General features: G+C 39.9%; 1 non-coding gene across 1 annotated transcript; it reads left to right on the forward strand.

Moving 5' to 3' along the window:
* Positions 1-21,763: 21,763 nt before the first annotated feature.
* LOC114404741 lies at positions 21,764-21,870 on the forward strand. The gene has a single exon (XR_003665132.1). It is a non-coding gene; the product is annotated as a small nucleolar RNA R71 (small nucleolar RNA).
* The last annotated feature ends 988 nt before the right edge of the window (positions 21,871-22,858 follow it).

The raw sequence follows: 22,858 nt of genomic DNA on the forward strand, positions 1-22,858 counted from the left end.
TGGACGAGGGTTCATCATGAACTCTGAGGGCCATCCTGGGAAGATTCTAAGGAAGGATCTGACTACACTAGCTCAGGTGTGGAGGGTCCTCTCATACTCCAAGTTGGCCCCCACATCACACACTTCTGACTTGACAGTGGATAGAGCTAGGCTGATCTTTGGCCTAGTCTCTCGCATGGATATGAACATAGGAGCACTGATCTCTGGCCAGATGACCTCTATAGCCCAGTCTAGCACTTCTAGACTTGAGTTCCCTGCTCTGATCACCGCATTATGTAGAGACAGAGGGGTTGTCTCTGATAGCCTCACTTTTGAGCGCCTGAGCCCGATCATTAACTTGGCCTACATCAAGAAGAACTGTTGGAACCCCGAGGATCTAACAGTTTCTATCCAAGGGGTTAGGAGGGCGAGGGCTAGGCCAACTGAGCTCCCTTCCACTTCTGCGGCTCCTACTCTAGCATCCACGTCAGTAGCTCCTTCTATTCCAGCCCAGACAGATTCCCGGCGCTTTGAAGCCATCCTTCAGAGTATCCATCAGGGACAAATTATTCTTTTACAGAGTTTACAGGTGGTGGCGTCTCCAGGATCTATTCCCTTAGTCGAGTAGTTCAGAGAGTTGGTAGCCTGGCCTAGGACTCAGTCTTCTCTTCACAGGGAAGATGAAGGTCCCACAGCTCAAGTACCATAGCATATGGAGGATGAGTCCTCTGAGGCCACTATCTCAAAGCCATTTACTATAGAGGAGGAGGCAGGCGACACACAGATGACACAGGTAGCTGCTGCCACTCCTGAGAGATCTCTTGAGGCCATTTCAGAGCCCCCATCACCAACATTGGATCCATCTTCACCTCAGCATGCAGCAGACCCTTCCACTCCTGTCTTAGAGATACCTGAGGGCCAGACCACACCAGTCCTGACTCTGGACACTTCTCCTCCAGCTACTCCAGTGCTTCATCTGACAGATGAGGAGGATGTGCAGACACATGACACTCAGGACCAGTCACAGGAATTTTGAATTCCTAATGATATTTGTTTTTTTTTTTGCTTTGTGGTTTATTATTATTATAATTATGGTTTCAGTACAATATTTGTTTTATGTTTATATACACTGCTAGTTTTATTTTTGGGTAGTTGGTTTGCTTATTCTGAAGCATATGGAACAGTTTGACTTGATTTTGATGACATGGCAGTAAAACACTTTTATTTTTTTTGTGAAAATTGGTGTATGACTTGGTTTTGAATTGAATGCATGATTGTGATGGAGTTTGTGTTTCTTTTCATGAGTTTGAGCAAGTGTGTAAGTTAGACAAAGAAAGAACAAGAATGAGAACTTGCAATTAGAATTGTTAGTCAGTAGACAGATTGATTGTGAAAGAAAAGCTTGAACCAAAACCAGTGAGAGTGTGAACTTAAACTGTGAGTGAACGACTAGCTGTGAGTAATAATCTTTGCATCAATCTCTGAATTTTAGAATGAAATCTATAAATGAGGACATGTTGAAGGCCATGATTGTGCATACACAAGCCTTTTGACCAAAAAGCTCACCTTGAATTATAATTGTATCATTTGCACCATTTGTGAGCTGAATGATTTTATCAATAATTGAACCCTGAACCTGAAAGATTATCTCCATATACCTTGTTTAGATTCTAAGAGAGCATATGGTTCAAGGCAAATTTACCCCAAATTTGGGGGAATGAAACTAATTGGGATGCAAAGAAAGAGAGAAAGCATCAGCACTCACAACACATAAGTTGTGTATAAGAAAATAGAAAGAAAAAGAAAGCAATAAAAGGAAAGGTGTGTTGATGTAATAAGGTAAAAAACAAATGAAAGTGAAAAGCTAGTGAGCAAGCTAATTGTATTAAAAAGATCACTTGGATAAGTCTAGGATTTGTGCTCTCTTAGAATCCTAGAAAAACCAATGAATTTTTGTAGCCAAGCCTGGGAAAGTCTTTCTGATTTTGTTTATACATTTTTGACTTTATGGCATGAGATGAAGTGCAAAGATTGGACCTCTTGCTAGTTGTTATTAATGAATAACTTAAACACTTGCGTGTGAGTGAAACAGTGGCCGTGAGACTGTGGTTTAAGCTACTTTCCTTGATATCTGTCTTATGCCTAACTTTATCTAATTGTTCAAGTTACATTTTATTCTTCTCTTTGGATAACTGTATGCCTTGTAAAAGACAAACGATAAGGGCATTTTGCTTCATTCTCTTCTCATGAAATCAGTGACTTTTGTTGCATACACCTTTGTACATAGTAACTGCATGTTATTGTCACTTGGGGACCAGTCAACTGTTCTTTATTTTCTTGAGGACAAGCAAAACTGTAAATTTGGGGGAGTTGTTAGTCAGTGTATAGACTAACTTTTGTGTTTAAAACTTGTGTAAATTGTATCAAACTTCTCCAATTTATGGTTATTTTGTAGTGTTATAAGTTTTTTTAGTTAAAGATAGATAATAAATACTTAGTAATTCTATTTTGTGTGTTTAATAATCATTTTCTCTCAATTTCAGGTTAATTAAGCAAGTTTGTGAAGTGCTGATTTTCACCTTCTCGCTAAGCTAATCTGCTGGCTTAACGAGCCATCCTCTGAGTGCAACCCTCCTCGGCTAAGCGCGAGGAAGAATCTAGAAGAAGGATGAGTTGTGCATGTTCGCTAAGCGAAGGGTCATCCCGCTAAGTGCACCGCCTCAATTCATTCGCTAAGCAAGAAAAGCACGTGCTAAGCCGATATTCACTAATGTGCGCTAAGCGGATCAGATTTGCGCTAATCGCACGAGCACGAACAAAGCCACCTATTTAAGCCTGAAATCAGATTTAGAGGTGGAGTTTGGCCATTTTTCTTGAGGAGCTTTTGCATGTCTTCAATTCTAGAGAGAGAGAGAGGTCCAAATTCCAGAGAGTTTGAGAGATTTTGTGGTGCGAAGATCTACAGAGACCAGAGCTGGAAAAGGAAGCCGTCCTGAGAGCGTGAGCTGAGTTTGTGAGTGATTGAGAGGTCCTAGAGGTGGAGGAGACATCCCCACCATTTGTATTTCTATAATCTTTCATCTTTCTCTTTTCTTTGTGTAAAGGAAGCTTCCCAGTTATGGAAAGCTAAATCCTCTGTTGGATCTTCCTTCTAGGTACTTGATGTAAATATCTTTTTATCTATTTAATGATGTTTTGTGTGTTCATTGTGCTATCAGAACTTCATTCTACCATGCCTTTACCTTGATCACGTAGATGCATGTGTCCTTAGGATCATTCAACAGTGGAAACTGGTCTGATTCTTAGAACTTGATAAGACAGGGCTAGTTTGTCGTATTTTCACGAGGAATCAGGGTACAGTAACCTAGTTGTTGCATGTTTGTCTTAATGCAGTCATGGTTGAGTTTAGTCCAACAAGAGGAATCTGCGGACGATGTTTGATTAGGATTAGGCTAGACTATCATGAGGAATCGGGGTTTAGCATTTCAGGAGACATCATAGAACACATAAGCATTGTTAAATAGAGAATATCCTTTGAGCATCAGGCACCTACTAGGAAGACGAACATGTCACCTTCTTGTCTTCATGCATCATTTCTCACGTGATTTTCCCTTTTTAATAGTTAGTTTGCACATTTGTTCATATAAATACATTTCTTTTCACACTAGACACTTGTTTACTGAAATAGCTTTACCAAGTAACACAAGTTCCCCGAGAGTTCGATACTCGGTTCTTACCGTTTTATACTACTTGCGCGATCCGGTGCACTTGCCGGAAGCGAACAAGTTTTTGGCACCGTTGTCGGCGATCTTCTTTTTATTTGGAAAGTTAGATCGTTTTTAGGTGTCTATTCTTTATTTGTTATTCTTTGATTATATGTGAATATTTGTTCTCAATTCCTATTTGTCTTGTCTTATTGGATTGGATAACCGTTGTGTCTGTTAGTATTTTATATGCATATATCTCCCACAGGCAATTTAGTTCCTCTGGACTTAGAAATTGAAGCTACATTGAGAAGGAACAGGGCTGAGAGGAAAAGGAAACTTCTGCAAGACAGAATAGTTGCATCCATTCTTGAGGAAGAAACTCATTTTTCTGATTCATTATCACCTGATTCACCATCATCAAGGGAATCCGCTACTCAATTGCTTGAAGCCACTACCATGGCAGATGAGCAGCAACAGAGGATTACCCTTGAGGATTATTCAAGCAGCTCAGTACCAAAATTCTTTACTAGCATTGCACGTCCAGAAGTGCAAGCTCACAACATAAACTACCCACATTCTTTGATTCATTTAATACAGGGGAATTTATTCCAAGGATTACCTAATGAAGACCCCTATGCACATTTGGCAATGTTCATCGAAATATGCAACACTGTTAAGATTGCTGATGTGCCAGATGAAGCTATAAGACTCAGCCTACTTTCATTCTCATTGGCAGGAGAGGCCAAGAGGTGGCTTCACTCGTTTAAGGGTAACAGTCTGAAAACCTGGGAAGAAGTTGTTGAAAAGTTTCTAAAGAAATACTTCCCAGAGTCTAAGACTGCGGAAGGGAAAGTTGCAATCTCTTCATTTCATCAGTTCCCTCATGAATCTCTGAGTGAAGCATTGGAGAGGTTCAGAGGTTTATTGAGAAGAACTCCCACCCATGGGTTTTCAGAGCCAATCCAATTGAATATGTTCATAGATGGGTTGAGACCACAAACCAAGCAACTACTAGATGCTTCTGCATGGGGAAAAATAAAGCTGAAGACCCTAGAAGAAGCAACTGAGCTAATTGAGAATATGCCAGCCAGTGATCACGCCATTCTACGAGACAGAACCCATCAAGCCACAAAGAAAAGCTTGTTAGAACTATCATCACATGACGCTTTATTGGCACAGAATAAGTTGTTTTCTAAGTAACTTGAGATTTTAACAGAAACACTTGGTAAGTTGCCAACTAAATTGTCTATTGGTCAATCTTCACATTCTTCTGTTTTGCAGGTTACATGTTGTACCATCTGTGGTGAGGCTCATGAAACAGGCCAATGTATTCCCATTGAAGAAAACACTCAAGAAATTCATTATATGGGAAATCAACAGTGACAAGGGTATACTCAAGGAGGATTTTCAGGCTTCCAGCAGGGTCCTTATAATCAACAAGGACAGTGGAGGTCACACCCTGGTAATTAGTTCAACAAAGACCAGGGTGGACCTTTGAATAGGCCAATCCAACAAGGGCCTAACATCTTTTAGAGGACTACTAAGCTGGAAGAGACTTTGACTCAGTTTATGCAGGTAACAATGTCAAATCATAAAAGCACTAAGCCAGCATTGAAGAACCTTGAGGTCCAGGTAGGACAACTGGCCAAGCAGATAGCTGACAAGTCATCCAACAGTTTTGTGGCGAGTATAGAGAAGAATCCCAAGGAGGAATGCAAAGCTGTGATGACAAGAAGTAAAAGGTTTGTGGAGAATGAGGAAGAGAAGAGTGTTGGACTCAAGAAGAAAGTTGTTGAATAGAAAGGTACTGATGGCAAGAAAAATGATGAGCGAGGTGAAAATAATCAGGAAAAAGAGAAACAAATAATGGTCAATAAAAAATAATTGAATGACCATGAAAAAGAAAAAGAAGTAGAAAAAGAAAAAAAATAAAATTGAAAAAGATGAAAAAAAAATGAGAATGAAAAGAAGAGTAGAAGTGAAAAAGCTATGAATGAAGTTGTGGAAGTACCATATCCAGTGGTACCTTCCAAGAAGGAGAAGGACCGTCATTTGGCGAGATTTTCAGATATTTTTAGGAAACTGGAGATAACCATGCCCTTCGGAGAAGCTTTACAACAGATGCCACTCTACTCCAAATTCTTGAAGGATATGTTAACAAGGAAACATAAGTACATTCACCAGGAAAACATTGTAGTGGAAGGAAATTGTAGCGCTGTGATTCAAAAGATCCTTCCACCTAAGCATAAAGACCCTGGGAGTGTAAATATTCCTTGTTCAATTGGAGAAGTCACTGTGGGAAAGACTCTTATTGACTTAGGAGCTAATATAAATTTAATGCCACTCTCCATGTGTAGAAGGTTGGGGGAGTTGGAGATAATGCCCACTAAAATGACTTTACAACTGGCTGACCGCTCCACTACCAGACCATATGGAGTAATCGAAGATGTGCTAGTCAGAGTGAAACATTTTATCTTCCCGGCAGACTTCGTGGCAATGGATATCTGTGAAGATACTGACATTCCTACAATATTGGGAAGGCCATTCATGTTAACTGCAAGCTGCATAGTTGACATGGGTAGAAAGAAGCTGGAAATGGGTTTTGAGGATTAAAAAATTGATTTTGATTTGTTTGTTGAAAACAAGCCCACTCCAGAACAAAATGTTTGCTTACAGGTAATGGAAGTGAGTTAAGAGGTTCTGAATGTAAGAACCACAACATGATATCACTCATTGAGGTAAATGCGTCAAGCTAATGACGTTAAAGAAGTGCTTCCTGGGAGGCAACCCAGTTTTAATATCTGATGCTATCTTTGTTTTTCATGCATATATCATGTGGAACTTGCTTTATAATCTGTACAGTGGAGGATATCAACTTATCCTTGAATGTTAGATATAAGGGTTTCAATTTGTTAAGGAAGGGACTGAAAAATGGCTGAGAAAACAATTTCTGAAAAACAGTTCTTTCGCTAAGCTCAAGCCTTGCGCTAAGCGCATCTTTGTTCATGCGCTAAGTCGCGAGTCTCAAGCGCTTAGTGATCAACCCTTGCATCTGAGGCTTATTTGGTCGACTAAGCTGGCCAAGGCTGAGCTAAGCCAACTTAAATTCGATCTAAATTAGGCTAAGCTGTAGCCTGATCGCTAAGCCCATCATACACTTTGGCTAAGCGCGAGTCGTTGCCGCCTGACTCATTTCTTTGCGGCCAGAACTGGGTTCATGAAGCTAAGCGCCAGTCATGGCAGCTAAGTTGAATTCCTTGCGGCAATTTAAGCGCTAAGCGAGTCCTTATCAGCTAAGTGCATGCTCCTCTGTACTTAAGATGCATCATTTTAGCTAAGCGGGCCCAGAACCTGGTTTAGTGAGAGTTGCAGGTTTTTGATCTGTAGATCTCGCTCAGTGGTCCTTTTTGTGCGCTAAGCCGAGACGCTTGTTCAAAAAAAAAACCTACATTTGAATTTCAAATGTCAGCTTAGCGCATCTGCCGCTTAACGAGAAGCCCGAAAACTGCTTAAGTGAGTGTAACGGAAGTTACACTCACAATTGCCATAATTTCAAAGTTTTTTCTCTGCATTCTCTCTCTCCAGAAATTCACCCATTTTGCATCTGTGCTTCTGGAAAACGCGATGAGATCGCTAAGCGAGTTCATCACTATTCGTTGAATACATGCATTTTTGGACGAACTCGCTAAGCACGCCTAACGTGCTAAGCGAGTTCATCTTTCGAGGATGAACACTCATCCTCTTGCTGAAATACTTATGGCTAAGCGAGGCTGAATCGCTAACCCCAGGTAACTTAGACAAATTTTTTGGTGATAGCCGTGCGCCAAGCCAAGATTTCCTGAGCCAAGTGCGATTCATTACGACATCTGTTGAGCTAAGCGAGCCTTGCTCGCTAAGCTCCCAATACTTAGTGATATTTTTGAATTGTTGGTGCCGCTAAGCGCAACCTTTAAGGAGCTTAGCGCATATCCTTGCGGCAGATGTTCAGCTTAGCAAGCACTTACCAGCTAAGCCAATTATGCAGAGGTTGCAGTTCTGCAACTTCCGCTAAGCGGCTTCAACTGTCACTAAGCGGAAGTGTCTATGTTGTGATGGTGATCTTAGCGGACCATGTCTCGGTAAGCCGCCAGTGCCTTTTTTAGTTTTATTTTTCAGTTTTTGAAATTTGAATAAATTGTGTCCTGATTAATTTTTTGGTTTCTTTATTTGTAGATGGCTTCTAGGAAACGTAAAAGTATTGGTTCAAGACCCACAACGCAATATGACACAAGGAGATTCTCTTCCTTAGATGCTTGAACCCGATAAACAGATAATGTCCTGGGGAGAAACATTTTACCCGAGAGGAAAGTAGAGATATATCAAATTGAGCTAGATGAGTTTAAGTCTGAATTGGAGAGGCGTAATTTCCATAAATGCCTCACCAATTTAGTCGATGGCAGCATAGACTTGGCTTTGGTGAAAGAGTTCTATGCAAATTTATACAGTTCTGAGGACCGTCCACCAAAGCAGTCTAAAGTCAGAGGTCATTTGGTGAAAATTGATGCTGAAAGTCTCAAGATATTCCTGGAGACACCTGTGGTATTAGCCGAGGGGCAGACCTTACCCGCATACTCCAGATACTGTAGGTTGCCTACAGACTACAGAGAGATAGAGGCTGCCTTATGCATACCTGGCCGAGGGTTTATCTTCAACTCTGAGGACCATCCTGGGAAGATTCTTAGGAAGGATCTGACTACACTAGCTCAGATGTGGAGTGTCCTCTCATACTCCAACTTGGCCCCCACATCACACACTTCTGACTTGACAGTGGATAGAGCTATGCTGATCTTTGGCCTAGTCTCTCGCATGGATATGAACATAGGAGCGTTGATCTCTGGCCAGATGACCTCTATAGCCCAGTCTAGCACTTCTAGACTTGAGTTCCCTGCTCTGATCACCGCATTATGTAGAGACAGAGGGGTTGTCTCTGATAGCCTCACTTTTGAGCGTCTGAGCCCGTTCATTAACTTGGCCTACATCAAGAAGAACTATTCGAACCCCGAGGATCTAACAGTTTCTATCCGAGGGGTTAGGAGGGCGAGGGCTAGGCCAACTGAGCTCCCTTCCACTTCTGTGGCTCCTACTCTAGCATCCACGTCAGTAGCTCCTTCTATTCCAGCCCAGACAGATTCTCAGCGCTTTGAAGCCATGCTTCATAGTATCCATCAGGGACAAATTATTCTTTTACAGAGTTTACAGGTGGTGGCGTCTCCAGGATCTATTCCCTCAGTCGAGTAGTTCAGAGAGTTGGTAGCCTAGCCTGGGACTTAGTCTTCTCTTCACAAGGAAGATGAAGGTCCCACAGCTCAGGTACTATAGCATATGGAGGATGAGTCCTCTGAGGCCACTATCCCAGAGCCATTTACTGTAGAGGAGGAGGCAATCGACACACAGACGACATAGGTAGCTGCTGCCACTCCTGAGAGATCTCTTGAGGCCATTTCAGAGCCCCCATCACCAACATTGGATCCATCTTCACCTCAGCATGCAGCAGACCCTTCCACCCCTGTCTTAGAGATACCTGAGGGCTAGACCACACCAGTCCTGACTCTGGACACTTCTCCTCCAGCTACTCCAGTGCTTCATCTGACAGATGAGGAGGATGTGCAGACATAGGACACTCAGGACCAGTCACAGGAATTTTGAATTCCTGATGATATTTGTTTTTTTTTGCTGTGTTGTTTATTATTATTTTAATTATGGTTTCAGTACAATATTTCTTTTATGTTTATATACACTGCTAGTTTTATTTTTGGGTAGTTGGTTTGCTTATTTTGAAGCATATGGAACAATTTGACATGATTTTGTATATTTACTAATATTGTTGTTTAAATATGAAAGGTTCATCCATGATTTTGTAGGTTTTGATGGTTGTTTGTTAGATCTAGAAACAAAGCTAAAAGAAAGGGTAAAATGGTCTTTTCATGAAGGTTTCTAACCCCAAATTCGCTCAGGCTAGCATCTAGCTCGCTTAGGCTAAAGAGAAAACTTCAACCCTAAGGAAGCCACTCATTTGGGCAAGCTGAAACCTTTATCCCTAGGCAAGCTCTTGCTCGCATGGGTGAGTTTCTCTTGCACTAGATGGCTTTTTCTATAAATAGCCATGCATGGGAAGAGAAGAAATAGAACCAACAGCCTGAAATCAGTAGAAAAATGTAGAAGAAGAAGGAGAAGAGGAAAAGTGGGCCAAAACGCTGCAAAGTTGTGACTGTGGATCACTTCCTTCGTCATTTCTCTTGATAGTCTTTTGCTCTGCACAATGATCGGTTAGTTTTTCTTAAGGATTGGATGTAATCTTTGTACCCTTACATATCCCTTTGATATTATATATGTATTAATCTTTTCTACTCATTATTGGTAATTTCATTCTACTCGTAATTCTTGATTCTATTTGATCACTAGTGTCATGGAATTGGATTTTAAGTGAGACTGAAAAGTAATCTTAGAATTTGAACCGAATCATTTTACTTTTTCCATTACGTTGCTAGGAATAGAGCATAACGTTTTGATTGTAAAAAGCACGAGGATATAATGGTAATGCTGGAATATTTACTATATATGCAAGTAATCAATATTTAGTAAATGTTCTTAGGTTCCAAGTGCGAGGAATCGACTTGGGATAACTATCTGTGCATCAGTAATGTTAGAAAATGATTTATACATGTTAATCTTATTAGGCTACCAAGGGTATGAACGATGAAATCCAATCCTATATTTTCTTGAATTAATTTATATTGTTTTCGCAATATCCATATTTCTAACACACTAAATTCCGTATTCCGTATTTCTGTTATTTTGGTTATTTATGTTATTTCCGTTAATTTCGTTATTTCTGTAAATTCGTTATTTTCAGTTATCTTTAGTTAGTTAAAACAAAACCAAATGACATTCGATTGAATTTGTACATAACTATTAAACTAATAACCTTTATCTGAATGAATTAAGTAAACTCAAGTCCCTGTTGAGACGAACTCTTTTATAAATGTGAATCCTACGACGACAATTGGTACGCTTGCCAAAAGTCTCAACAAAGGTACTTAAAGCAGCTATCAGCTAAGGAAAGTGTGGGAATTAAGAGAAAAGCCCTTAAGTACACCTTGCTAGATGGAGATTTGTACAAGAGAACGACTGATGGATTACTGGTCAAATATGTGAGTAAGGTTGAGTCCTTAAGGATTATGGGAGAGGTCCATGAAGGAATATACGGTTCCCATAAATTGGGGACAAAAATGAGATGGCTTATTCATAGATATGGTTATTTTTTGCCCGGTATATCAGTTGACCACGTTAAGTATGCCAAAGGGTGTGAAGAATGCGAATGGCGTGGACCTTTGCAAAGGGTCTCAGCTAAGGAGCTTCATAGCATAGTTAATCCATGGCCCTTTAGGGGTTGGGCTAGAGATTTAATATGCAAAATCCATCCTAGTTCTTCTGAGTGACTTCATTATTGTGACAATGAATTACTTCACAAAGTGGGTGGAAGCCCAGCCAATGGTTTCGGTGATCCATAATGATTTTATTAAATTCATTCAGAATTAGATAATATGGGTTTGGGATACCAGAGACCATAACGATTGATTAGGGCATTGTTTTCACATACGACAAGGTAGTGGCATTTGCTTAATAGTTTGGCATTAAGATGATTCATTCTACACCCTATTATGCTTAGGCTCACGGCTAGGAAGAGGCTACTAACAAAATTGTCATTGATATAATTAAAAAGTATGTGGAAGACAAACCTAGGTGGCAGCATGAAACATTGACCGAAGTGTTGTGAGCTTATAGAAATACTAGAAACAACGCTACGACTACAACGTCATTTTGGTTGATGTATAGACATGATGTTGTTTTGCCATTAGAAGTAAATGTTAAATCTTCAAGGGTTGCTAAGAAACATCTTTACAGCCAATGATTATCAAAGATCTTTAGTGTTGGAACTAGAATCAGTTGACGAGGATTGGTTGATGGCATACGAAAACATTAAGCGAAACAAGGGAAAGGTGGCATGGCATTATAATAAGCACATTAGCATTAAATAGTTTAGAGAAGGCGATCTAGTTTGGAAAACAATGTTATCGTTAGGATTCAAGGATCCTAAGTTAGAAAAGTGGTCGCCTACATGACAAGGGCCCTTCATTATAAGCCAAAAGCTCAATGGGGAAGCTTATTACTTAATGGATATGCAGGGTAATGAGCATTGTAGAAGTACGAATGCAAGATATTTGAAAAAATAGTACCCTATCATATTTGAAGCAAAATAAGAGTAAAAGTAAATTATCTTGACAGCTACATTACCAACCGCCACTAGGGAACGCAAGGCCAAAATTTATTATTCAAAGGGATGAAGATAATCAAAGCAGATAAAATGACAACCAATCTTCTAAGGGTTGGCTATCGAATAACTACCTTTACGGGTTTTAGTGGCAAATGGAGTTTCAATAATGGTAGCAACTGATGATATGAGGATGGCTACTACAAGCGATTAGGCTTAGATCAACATGTATTGGAAACCACCCCATTCCATATCGGCTTGGGACAACTCTTTATCCGTCTTTTCAAGAGTTTGAAGCAACAAATGCTTTTGGTTGAGAAAAAAGGTGATGTCTTTGTCGAGTTGGTTCCTTTGCTCATAAAGCTCCATCGTTTTATCATTATAATCTATCACCCTAGTGATAGCTTCTCCTGGCATGGGTTGAAGTGTGGAAATCTCATGCTAAATAGCTAACAACCGAGACTCAAGTTCAATTAGCCTTGCATTGGTTCTAGCCTGTAATTCCAAATTGGCACACCTTTTCTCTTCAATAGAGGCAAACTAAGTAGTGATGTTTGCCTTGCTAGCCTCTAGCTTATTTAGTAGTTCCAATTATTGGTTGCTCTGATCCTTACATTTAGTGTTGAGTTCGTACTTCACTTCTAGGTATCCTAACAACAGAGATATTTGCTCATAAACCTTCCTTTTAGCCTTAGGAATGGATTAGTTGTTGCGACCAACTTTAGAAGAGAGTTTTTCAAAGTTTGAATACTGTTGGGATCTTCTGGAAACAACTAAATTAAAGTGTCATGCACATATTTTTCTATGTTGTAACATTAGGGATCCATCCTTAGGAATAAAAGCACTGGTCATAGGAGATTGGAAGTATTTTGGCATCACTTTGTCAAGTATGAAATGTTTCTTGAGAATAGGCAGAGAATCGGCTGATCTAGAAGGGGTATCAGGAGTGTCTTGTTGACTATTAGTGCCCATTTTCTCATCCATTTTATAAGCACAAGCACCAGACATTGGTTAAGGCTCCTTGAAGAGTTCTTTGGCCTTGCCTTTGCCCTTTTTGCTTTTCTTTTTCTCGTCCTAGAAAAGGAAAAAGTTAAGTGATTTGGAAAAAGGAAAGGGAATTAATTTGTCCAAAAGAAAGGAATTAAGAACTTATTTAGAGACCTTAGGGGTATCACATTGGCAGTTGTCAACCAATTTTGAAATTGTAGTTTGTAAGGTTGTCGATTGGTGAGTTTGGCATCTAGGGCTAGCCAATCTTGAAATAGGTCAAGGTTCAGGCGATTCTGGCAGTGCATTAACATCCACAGGATTGGAACCTATAGAGCCAGAAGGTTGATCTACGAAAAAAGGCAAAAATGAGAATGAAGAAATACAAAAATAATGAAAAAGTTGAAAATGAGCATGAATACCTTCTTGAATGATTGAAGCCGATGCAACATGTTTCTTTTGGTGACACCTGGCTGGAGTTGATATAGGGGATTCATCATCAGACATGTCATCAATTAGTCTATTAAGGAAATCGGTTAGTGAACCAGGGAACAAAGTAGTCGATATAATTTCCTACCATTCCATGAAGAAATCCACATTGGGGCTCATTGCAAAATGCCTAAAGACAAAAGTGTAGAGCTTGTCATTGATGTCCTCCAAGATGATTGAAATCTCATTTGGCTAACAAGTGGTACACAAACTAACAAGAAGGCAAATAGGGCAGCAAAGGATCTTGGGGATGGATTGAATCAAGCCAAATTTCCTTGCGAGATAGTGAGGGTAACATGCTTCAATGGCTAACTTGTTGTTCCTAGATGTGGGTTTAACATAGAACAACAAGCATTGACTTTCAGTGCAAAATTCTAATTATTCTTGGCAGTGATGTTCCTTTCGCTCACATTAGATGTATCCATCAAAGTCAATTGTGGATCAATTAGCTGATGTTGAAGAGGAGTAAAGGAATAGCGAGGCAAAAAGTTGGCTATTAGAAGCTAATTTGCAATAGAAAAAGCTATAGCTTTGAATATAGGAAGGTGCATGAGAGGTTGCCCATAACATGTGTCTTCTGGTCAGGCTTCCAAGGGGCTTGCGCATGGGTAAAAGGCATCTGCAGAAGATTAGTGATCGAGGCCGTACCCGAATCAAATAAACATGAAAATGCAGTAACTAGGAAGTGATCCTAGGTCGTTTCCCAACGAGCAGTGACAGACCAAATGTTCATAATATACTTGCAGTAACAGTAACGATTGGGGGGGGTTTGGTTGTTTGGTAATTAAAGAGCAGAACAAGTAAACTGGAATACGAAAATACTAATATTAAAAACGGGTTGTTTCCTCTGATTCAGAAGCCATTCTCTTATCCTGGGTTATGGAAAATTCGTCCCTAACAGTCAACCACTTAATCCAACCCTGTTTCAATTTACTAAGCGAAAATCAACTTAGGGTTTTCAATACGTGATTAGGCACCACATACACCAGTTAGCCCTTCGTCCATTACGCATGAACGCAAGTTAGGCTCAGAGGCAATTAATCGAACACGAAGCGTGCACTGATTAATATTCACGAAATTGGGATAACTGGTGAAGGGAAAACTGCCAGGAACCCACATTACAAGCGAAACCTCAAAGAGAGTTGGGCTTCGTCATCAAAAGGAAACAACACCAGAAAATCTAGCCTTCCATGGATTCAAACAGAAACGCAAATGAAACATGAACAGAAACATAAATGAACAGAAACGTAAATGAACAGAAACGTAAATGAATAGAAACGTAAACGAAAGTAGAAGAAGAAGCACGAATGAACTCGTAATTAGAAGCAGAAAACGGAAATTTGCATTAAGAACGAAAATTGTAACAAGGGAACAGAAAAACGTGAAAACCTAAAACCCAAGCTCTGAATAATGAAAATAGCATAATAGAATGCCTTGCACGAATCCCAAGGCAATTATTTAAAAAGAGTCACTCAAAGTCACTGGGCCCTATTACAATACTCTGGCCCAAAACGAAATAAACACTGAACAACATAAAATAAAATTGCGAAATCTCCTAATTAGAAATTAACTAAGGTAAGCGCTGCTTTATTTGCCCTCTTCAAGTCCACAACTAAAATCCGGATTAAGCCCAATGTTTCATTAATTCCTGAAATTAGATTAAAAACATCAAATTAGCTAAATGAGCCCAAATAATAAAACTGCCTAATTAATTGACAATTAAGACCAATCAATAATTAAAATGGTGCAAAAAGGGTTTAGAAAATAGAAGAAAATGATGGCACATCAAAACCCCCCATACTTAGCCTTTTGCACTCCTGGGCAAAATGAAACAAAGAACAAAATGCAAGGATATCAAAGAGAGACAAACAAACACATTCATATATTTCTCAATGAACATCAAGGAATGAAAGGAATGGGTAACATCTAACATAAGGAGATCCAAAAAGTCAAGACATTCATGAAAATCATCCAAGCAACCCAATCATGGCAAAATAGTTAATCAGCTCAAGAATGAAAAGTGATAAAGCCTCACAAGATATACACTCTATCTCTCAAGTGTCTAGGCTACTATTTACCCTCAAAGCACCCATGAAAGCAAACACCACATAGACTTGGCTAGATTCTAAAATTGACAATCAACCCACAAACACAAGCACATGAGGATCAAAAGGTCTTTTAAGGTTGTAATGGGGCCAAGGACAAGGTATGGAGAAATATGGAATAAGTGGCTAAATCCCAAAGGAATAGAGGAGCAAAGGGGAATAAGTGCATATTAAGAAAAAAATAAGAAAATAAAAAGAAGTAAAGATAAAAATTAAACATGAAGAGTAGAACCAAGAGTTTCATCATTCTTGTGCCATTTAAGATCTTATTCACTCAACTTTATTGCTTTTCTTTTTCTTTTTTCGATTTTTTATTTTTCGAATAATTTTTTTTTTATTCTTGTTTTTTTTATAGCCTTTGAGAAACAACATTTCATTCAGCATGTCCAACATTTAACCAATATACAATGTACATCAAGTATGGCCCAAAATACATCATGAAGCATAGCCAACAAAACAAGTTGTCCAATGAAACAAAAACCCCCCACACTTATTCCCAAAACAATTCCAAAGCTCCAAAATTCCTTAAGGATATGGTGATATCATGGTTTTTCACTTAAGGCTTGTAGTGAGCTTCAAAACAAGGAAAGGGAAACAAGGCTCAAAAGGGCTATCAAAGGAATTAATTCAAGGTAAGTCCATTTGGCTAGAAGCTTATAAGAAAAAAATTGCCTCAATCATTTCCAAATATGCATGTGAATTAGGACGCATCAACAAGAATCAAGCCAAGGCTATTGTGCAAGCAATCAATGGGGCAAAACACACCAAATGATTATGATGATGGATGGCTCAAATTCTCACAAAGGTAAACTCATCACTTTCAAATTGAGCTTTCAAAACTATCATGACATGTAGAGAAGAATCAAGGATTTCAAGTCACAAAATGTCAAGAACTTTTATTTTCAAAACAACTACCCATTTCTTAAACATATCCTATAATTCAAAGAAAAACATGCAAATTCGTACGTGCACACAAAATTGACCCAAAATATTAAACTGAAAATCCGACGAAACTAACAACATTAACAAATTAACACAGCTAACAAATTAACAAAACCAACAAAACTAGCAAAACCAAAGAACACTCCCCCCCATACTTAAACAACACATTGTCCTCAATGTAGCACAATTAAAAGATTAAAAACAATTAAATCATCAAAGAGAATCGGACAAGTGTAATAAAAGCAAAGAAGGAGATAGGAAAAGAAAAACTCCCTAAGTCATGGTGGAGGAAGAGTAGGGTGGAGTAAGGAAGTCTCTTCCACCACTACGTCCACTAAAGAAGGGTTCGTGAGGAATGGCTTAAGTCGATGTCCGTTGACCTTGAAGCTCTTGTTTGTGGAGTCGCTTTTGATCTCAACTGTACCATAAGGAAAAACATTAGTAACAACAAAAGGACCAATCCACTTAGACCTCAACTTACCACTCATGAGTCCAAGCCTAGAATTATACAATAACACTTTTTGCCCAACCACGAAGTCTTTTTTAACTATCATACTATCATGGAACTTCTTGGTCTTTTCTTTGTAGAACTTGGCATTCTCGTAGGCTTCTAGGCGGATTTCATCTAACTCACTCAGTTGCAACTTCCTTTCCTCGCCAGCTTGATCCATAGAGAAGTTGCAAGTCTTCACTGCCCAGTATGCATTGTGCTCAATTTCCACTGGAAGATGACATGCCTTTCCAAAGACAACCCGATAAGGAGACATTCCTATGAGTGCTTTGTAGGCAGTCCGATGTGCCCAGAGAGCATCATCAAGCCTGGTACTCCAATCTTTCCTGCTTGGCTGCACAATCTTCTCTAGAATTCTCTTGATTTCCCTGTTAGAAATTTCTGCCTGTCCATTAGTCTGGGGGTGGTATGGTGTGGATACCCTGTGTACCACCCCGTACTTTTTAAGCAGGGCATGCATTGTCCTGTTGCAAAAATGGGTTCCTTGATCACTAACAATTGCTTTAGGTACTCCAAACCTGCAAAACAGATTAGACCTGACAAAGTCTACGACAACTTTAGCATCATTAGTTCTAGTGGGCTTTGCTTCCACCCATTTTGAAACATAGTCAACTGCAAGGAGAATGAAAACATAACCAAAAGAGACAGGAAAAGGACCCATGAAATCTATACCCCAGACATCAAACACCTCACAGAATAGCATAGGTTGCTGAGGCATTTGTTGTGGCCATGTAAGTGTATTTCCTGCTCTCTGACACTGCTCACAAGTGCTGCAGATCTTCCACGCATCTTTAAAGATGGTGGGCCAATAAAAACCACAATCAAGCACTTTGCGAGTTGTCCTTTGAACACCCAGATGACCTCCCGGTGCGGAAAAATGACAAAACTGCAGGACTGAGTCAGTCTCATGATCTGGAATGCACTGTCTAATGACCTGATCACTGCACAATTTCCACTAGTAGGGGTCATCCCAAATAAAATGCTTAGCATAACTTTTAATTTTATCTTTTTGGGCTTTAGATGCTAAGGGAGGAAAAACAGAAGCAACTAAATAATTGACAATATTAGCAAACCAGGGAGTAGAAAGAGAGTCAGAAATACTATACAGTATATACAAATGATCATCTGGGAAATCATCCCGAATAGGTGAATCTGCATCAGATACACGTTCGATCCGACTTAAATGATCAGCAACTAGATTTTGTGCTCCGCTCCTATCACGGATCTCCAAGTCAAACTCTTGGAGCCAGAGCATCCATCGGATCAACCTAGGCTTAGAATCAGCCTTCTTCAACAAGTACTTTAGAGCTGCATGGTCAGTATAAACAATAATGCGAGTACCAAGCAAATAAGATCGAAATTTTTCAAGAGCAAAAACTATGGCTAGAAGCTCTTTCTCAGTAGTAGTATAATTTGCTTGGGCAGCATCTACAGTCCTAGAAGCATAATATATCACCCTGGCAATTTATCAATTTTCTGAGCAAGGACAGCCCCCAATGCATAATTTGATGCATCACACATAAGCTCAAAAGGGGCTGTCCAGTCGGGTGCCTGGATGATGGGGGTGGTAGTCAGCGCTCTTTTGAGGCAATCAAAAGCCTCTTTGCATCTGTCATTAAAGTCAAACTCCACCTCCTTTTGCAACAAGTTGGACAATGGAAGGGCTACTTTGCTAAAATCCCTTATAAAGCGCCTGTAGAATCCTGCATGACCAAGAAAAGATCGCACCTCTCGCACACAAGAGGGGTAAGGCAATTGTGAAATAACAGAAATTTTTGCAGGATCTACTTCAATACCCTTATTGGAAATAATGTGGCCTAAAACTATACCTTGCTCAACCATAAAATGACATTTTTCAAAATTTAGAACAAGGTTAGTTTCAATGCATCTATTCAAAACTTTTTCCAAACTATTCAAACAACCATCAAAAGAGGATCCATATACAGTGAAATCATCCATAAACACCTCTATGCAATTTTCTAAAAAATCACTGAAAATACTAATCATGCACCGCTGGAAGGTACCAGGGGCATTGCACAGGCCGAAAGGCATCCTCCTATAAGCAAAAGTGCCGAAGGGGCAGGTGAATGTGGTATTTTCCTGATCCTCAGGAGCAATAGTAATTTGCATATAACCAGAAAAACCATCAAGGAAACAGTAGTGGGATTTACCTGCCAGGCGTTCAAGCATCTGGTCAATGAATGGCAGGGGAAAATGGTCCTTTTTGGTAACCTGGTTCAGCCTCCTATAGTCAATGCAGACTCTCCAACTGTTCTGCACCCGAGTAGGAATCAGCTCCACCTTCTCATTTCTGATCACTGTGAGGCCAGTCTTCTTCGGGACTACCTGGACGGGACTCACCCATTGGCTATCGGAGATAGGATAAATGATTCCAGCTTGCAAAAACTTGGTTATCTCCTTCTTCACTACATCAAGAATCACCGGGTTGAGTCTTCTCTGTGGTTGTCTTACTGGTTTAGCTCTATCCTCTAAATTTATTCGATGCATACATGTGGATGGGCTAATACCAGGAATGTCCGACAGGGTCCAGCCTATAGCCTTCTTATGCTTCTTGAGAACTGACAACAACTTCTCCTCTTGCTCATCAGCAAGGGAGGTAGATATAATCACTGGAAAACTCTTGCTATCATCCAAGTAAGCGTATTTTAAATTTGATGGCAGAGGCTTCAATTCTGGTGTGGTCGGCTGGACAGTGGTGGAAGGGGATGGTTTCTCAGCCTTTACCTCATAAAGAAAGTCAGAGGTATGTGTACTTCCTGAAACATGGTTAGTCCTATCTGACTCTATAAAATCAATCTCAAGAGGTAAAACACCACCACCAGGCATGCAATCAATATCACTCTCAGATTCACTCTCAGCATCAAATTCAGACATATGATCAAGTACAATTTCAGACTCAATGCATGAAGAGTGAGAGGCATGCAGATTAGAATAAAGATCAGTCATGTATTCATCAACAACATGGTCAATTATTTCAGCACGAAATACAGAAAGATCTTCAGATGGGTATTTCATAGCATCCAGAATATTAAAATGAACAGTTATATCACCAAACTCCATGGACAGTGTGCCTGCATAAACATCTATCTTAGTTCTAGCAGTTTTTATAAAGGGTCTTCCTAGAATGATGGGAACTGATCCTTGAGAAAATCCATCTTCCATATTCAAAATATAAAAATCAACAGGGAAAATCAGTTCACCAACTCTAACTAAGACATCTTCTATGAAACCAACAGGGTAGGCAACACTTCTATTAACTAAATGAATTACCACATCAGTTGACTGCAAGGGGCCTAGAGATAGAGAATTAAAAATAGACAGAGGCATAACACTAACAGAAGCTCCTAAATCTAGCATGGCATTGTCAAACTTACTATTCCCTATGATACAAGGTATGCTGAATGTACCTGGATCTTTGCATTTTTCAGGAATTTGAGGAACAGATTTACCAATCAATGCGGAGACATTTCTGCCCATGCTAATCCGTTCATTTCCTTTAAGCTTCCGCTTATTAGTGCACAGCTCCTTCAAGAATTTGGCATATCTTGGAATTTGCTTTATTGCATCCAATAGAGGTATGTTTACCTCTACCTTTCTAAACGTTTCCAAGATCTCTTTCTCTGCCTCTTCTATTTTTTTGTTGGAAACTGCTCTTGGAGGAAATGGAAGAGGGGGAATGTGCTGCTTCTGCAAATCAGAATTACCTGTGGAAGAAGATTCACCTGCACAGAAATTGTTAGGTAAATTTTTGTCATCACCTTTTTCTGGAATAGAGTGAAGTTTGGCAGGTTCATTTGCTGATGAGGAAGGTGCTACGGGTTGAGGTCCTTGACATTGCTTTCCCGACCTCAATGAAATGGCACTGACATTTTTGGGATTTTGGACAGCTTGAGAAGGCAGCTTGTCAGATTTCTGGGACTGTTGTTGATTCAATTGGGTAGCCAATTGTCCCATCTGATTGGTTAAGCTCTGAATGGAGGCTCTGGTCTCTTGCTGAAACTGCATGTTCTGCATAGTCATTTGCCTCACAAGTTCTTCGAGGGAAGGTTGTGGAGGGGCCTCAACTGTTGGTTGTTTCTGGGGTTGTTGCTGTTGTTGGATTGGTGGAGGAATGTATGGTCTGCTTGGGCCAGCAGCATTTTGGAAGGAAGGAGCAGACTGCTGTTGTTGTTGCTGAGGGCTGGACCATCTGAGGTTAGGGTGATTCCTCCATCCAGGGTTGTATCTATTGCTGGAGAGGTCATAATTGCTCTGTTGTGGTTGATTTTGCTGCTGAGGTTGAGGAGGTCTATTGTAAATATTTGCAGCATAAGCTTCAGGCTGCTCAATTGCTCCAGGTTGCTGCATGGAAGGGCAAAGGTCTGTATGGTGGTCAGCAGAGGAGCACAAACCACAAACCCTTGCGATAGGTACAGATTTTTGATTCAAGGCCAGCTGAGTTACCAAGTTAACCAATGCATCCAGTTTGCCTTCAAGCTTCTTAGTTTCAGATGATGTAGATGGGTTTGTAGCTACCTCATGCACTCCTCTAATGACTATGGCATCATTTCTGGCGCTAAACTGCTGGGAGTTGGAGGCCATCTTCTCAGTTAAATTTCTGGCTTCAGCAGGAGTCATGTCTCCAAGGGCTCCACCACTGGCAGCATCTATCATACTTCTCTCCATATTACTGAGTCCTTCATAAAAATATTGGAGAAGAAGTTGTTCTGAAATCTGATGGTGGGGGCAACTGACACATAGTTTCTTAAATCTCTCCCAGTACTCATACAGGCTCTCTCCACTGAGTTGTCTAATACCTGAGATATCCTTCCTGATGGCTGTGGTCCTGGAAGCAGGGAAAAATTTATCTAAGAATACTCTCTTAAGGTCATCCCAGCTCGTGATGGACCTTGGAGCAAGGTAATACAACCAGTCCTTTGCCACTCCCTCTAATGAATGAGGAAAAGCCTTCATAAATATGTGATCCTCTTGGACATCTGGGGGTTTCATGGTGGAGCAGACAATGTGAAATTCTTTCAAATGTTTGTGTGGGTCTTCACCTGCAAGGCCATGAAACTTTTGAAGCAAATGAATCAGTCCAGTTTTAAGAACATATGGGACATCCTCATCAGGGTATTGGATGCACAAGCTTTCGTAGGTGAAATCAGGTGCAGTCATTTCCCTTAGAGTCCTCTCATGGGGTGGAGGTTGTGCCATGTTCTCAGAATGTGCAAAATCAGAATGCTCAGAATTAGAATGCTCAAAATTATAATGCTCAAGATCAGGATGTTCAAAATCACTAATAACAGAATGCACAGCTTCACCAGTAATGGAGTGCTCAGAATGATCAAAAGGTATAAAATGATGCCTAACTAATCTATGAAATGTCCTATCTATCTCAGGATCAAAGGGTTGTAAGTCAGATGGATTGCCTCTAGTCATACACTACATTCAGCATGCACACAACTAGTTGCCTTATCATGTAAATAAAGGTGCAGGTTTGAACTACAGCTACCCTCAAACGATATCCAAATGACTTGAAATTTTGTGAGCAACCTTAAAAAATGATGAGAAGATAGAACAAAAAATTTTAGACAAAAATTCAAATTCTAACTATGAAAGCTAAAAATGGTAAGTTAAGAAAGATAAGTGAATAAAACTTGAAAAATAAAAAACTTTTGACAGAATCACTTTTTTTGGACGATGGAGACCTCAGCCAGCCTATGGCAGGCTGCCACGGCGTAGGAAATTTTTTTCTACCCCAAATGCATATATAATAAATGCGATTCTGATAACCGGAGCAAAAGTTATGGCCGTTTGAAGTTTT

The sequence above is a fragment of the Glycine soja genome, chromosome 2 (assembly GCF_004193775.1).
Source record: "Glycine soja cultivar W05 chromosome 2, ASM419377v2, whole genome shotgun sequence".
Classification (NCBI taxonomy): domain Eukaryota; kingdom Viridiplantae; phylum Streptophyta; class Magnoliopsida; order Fabales; family Fabaceae; genus Glycine; species Glycine soja.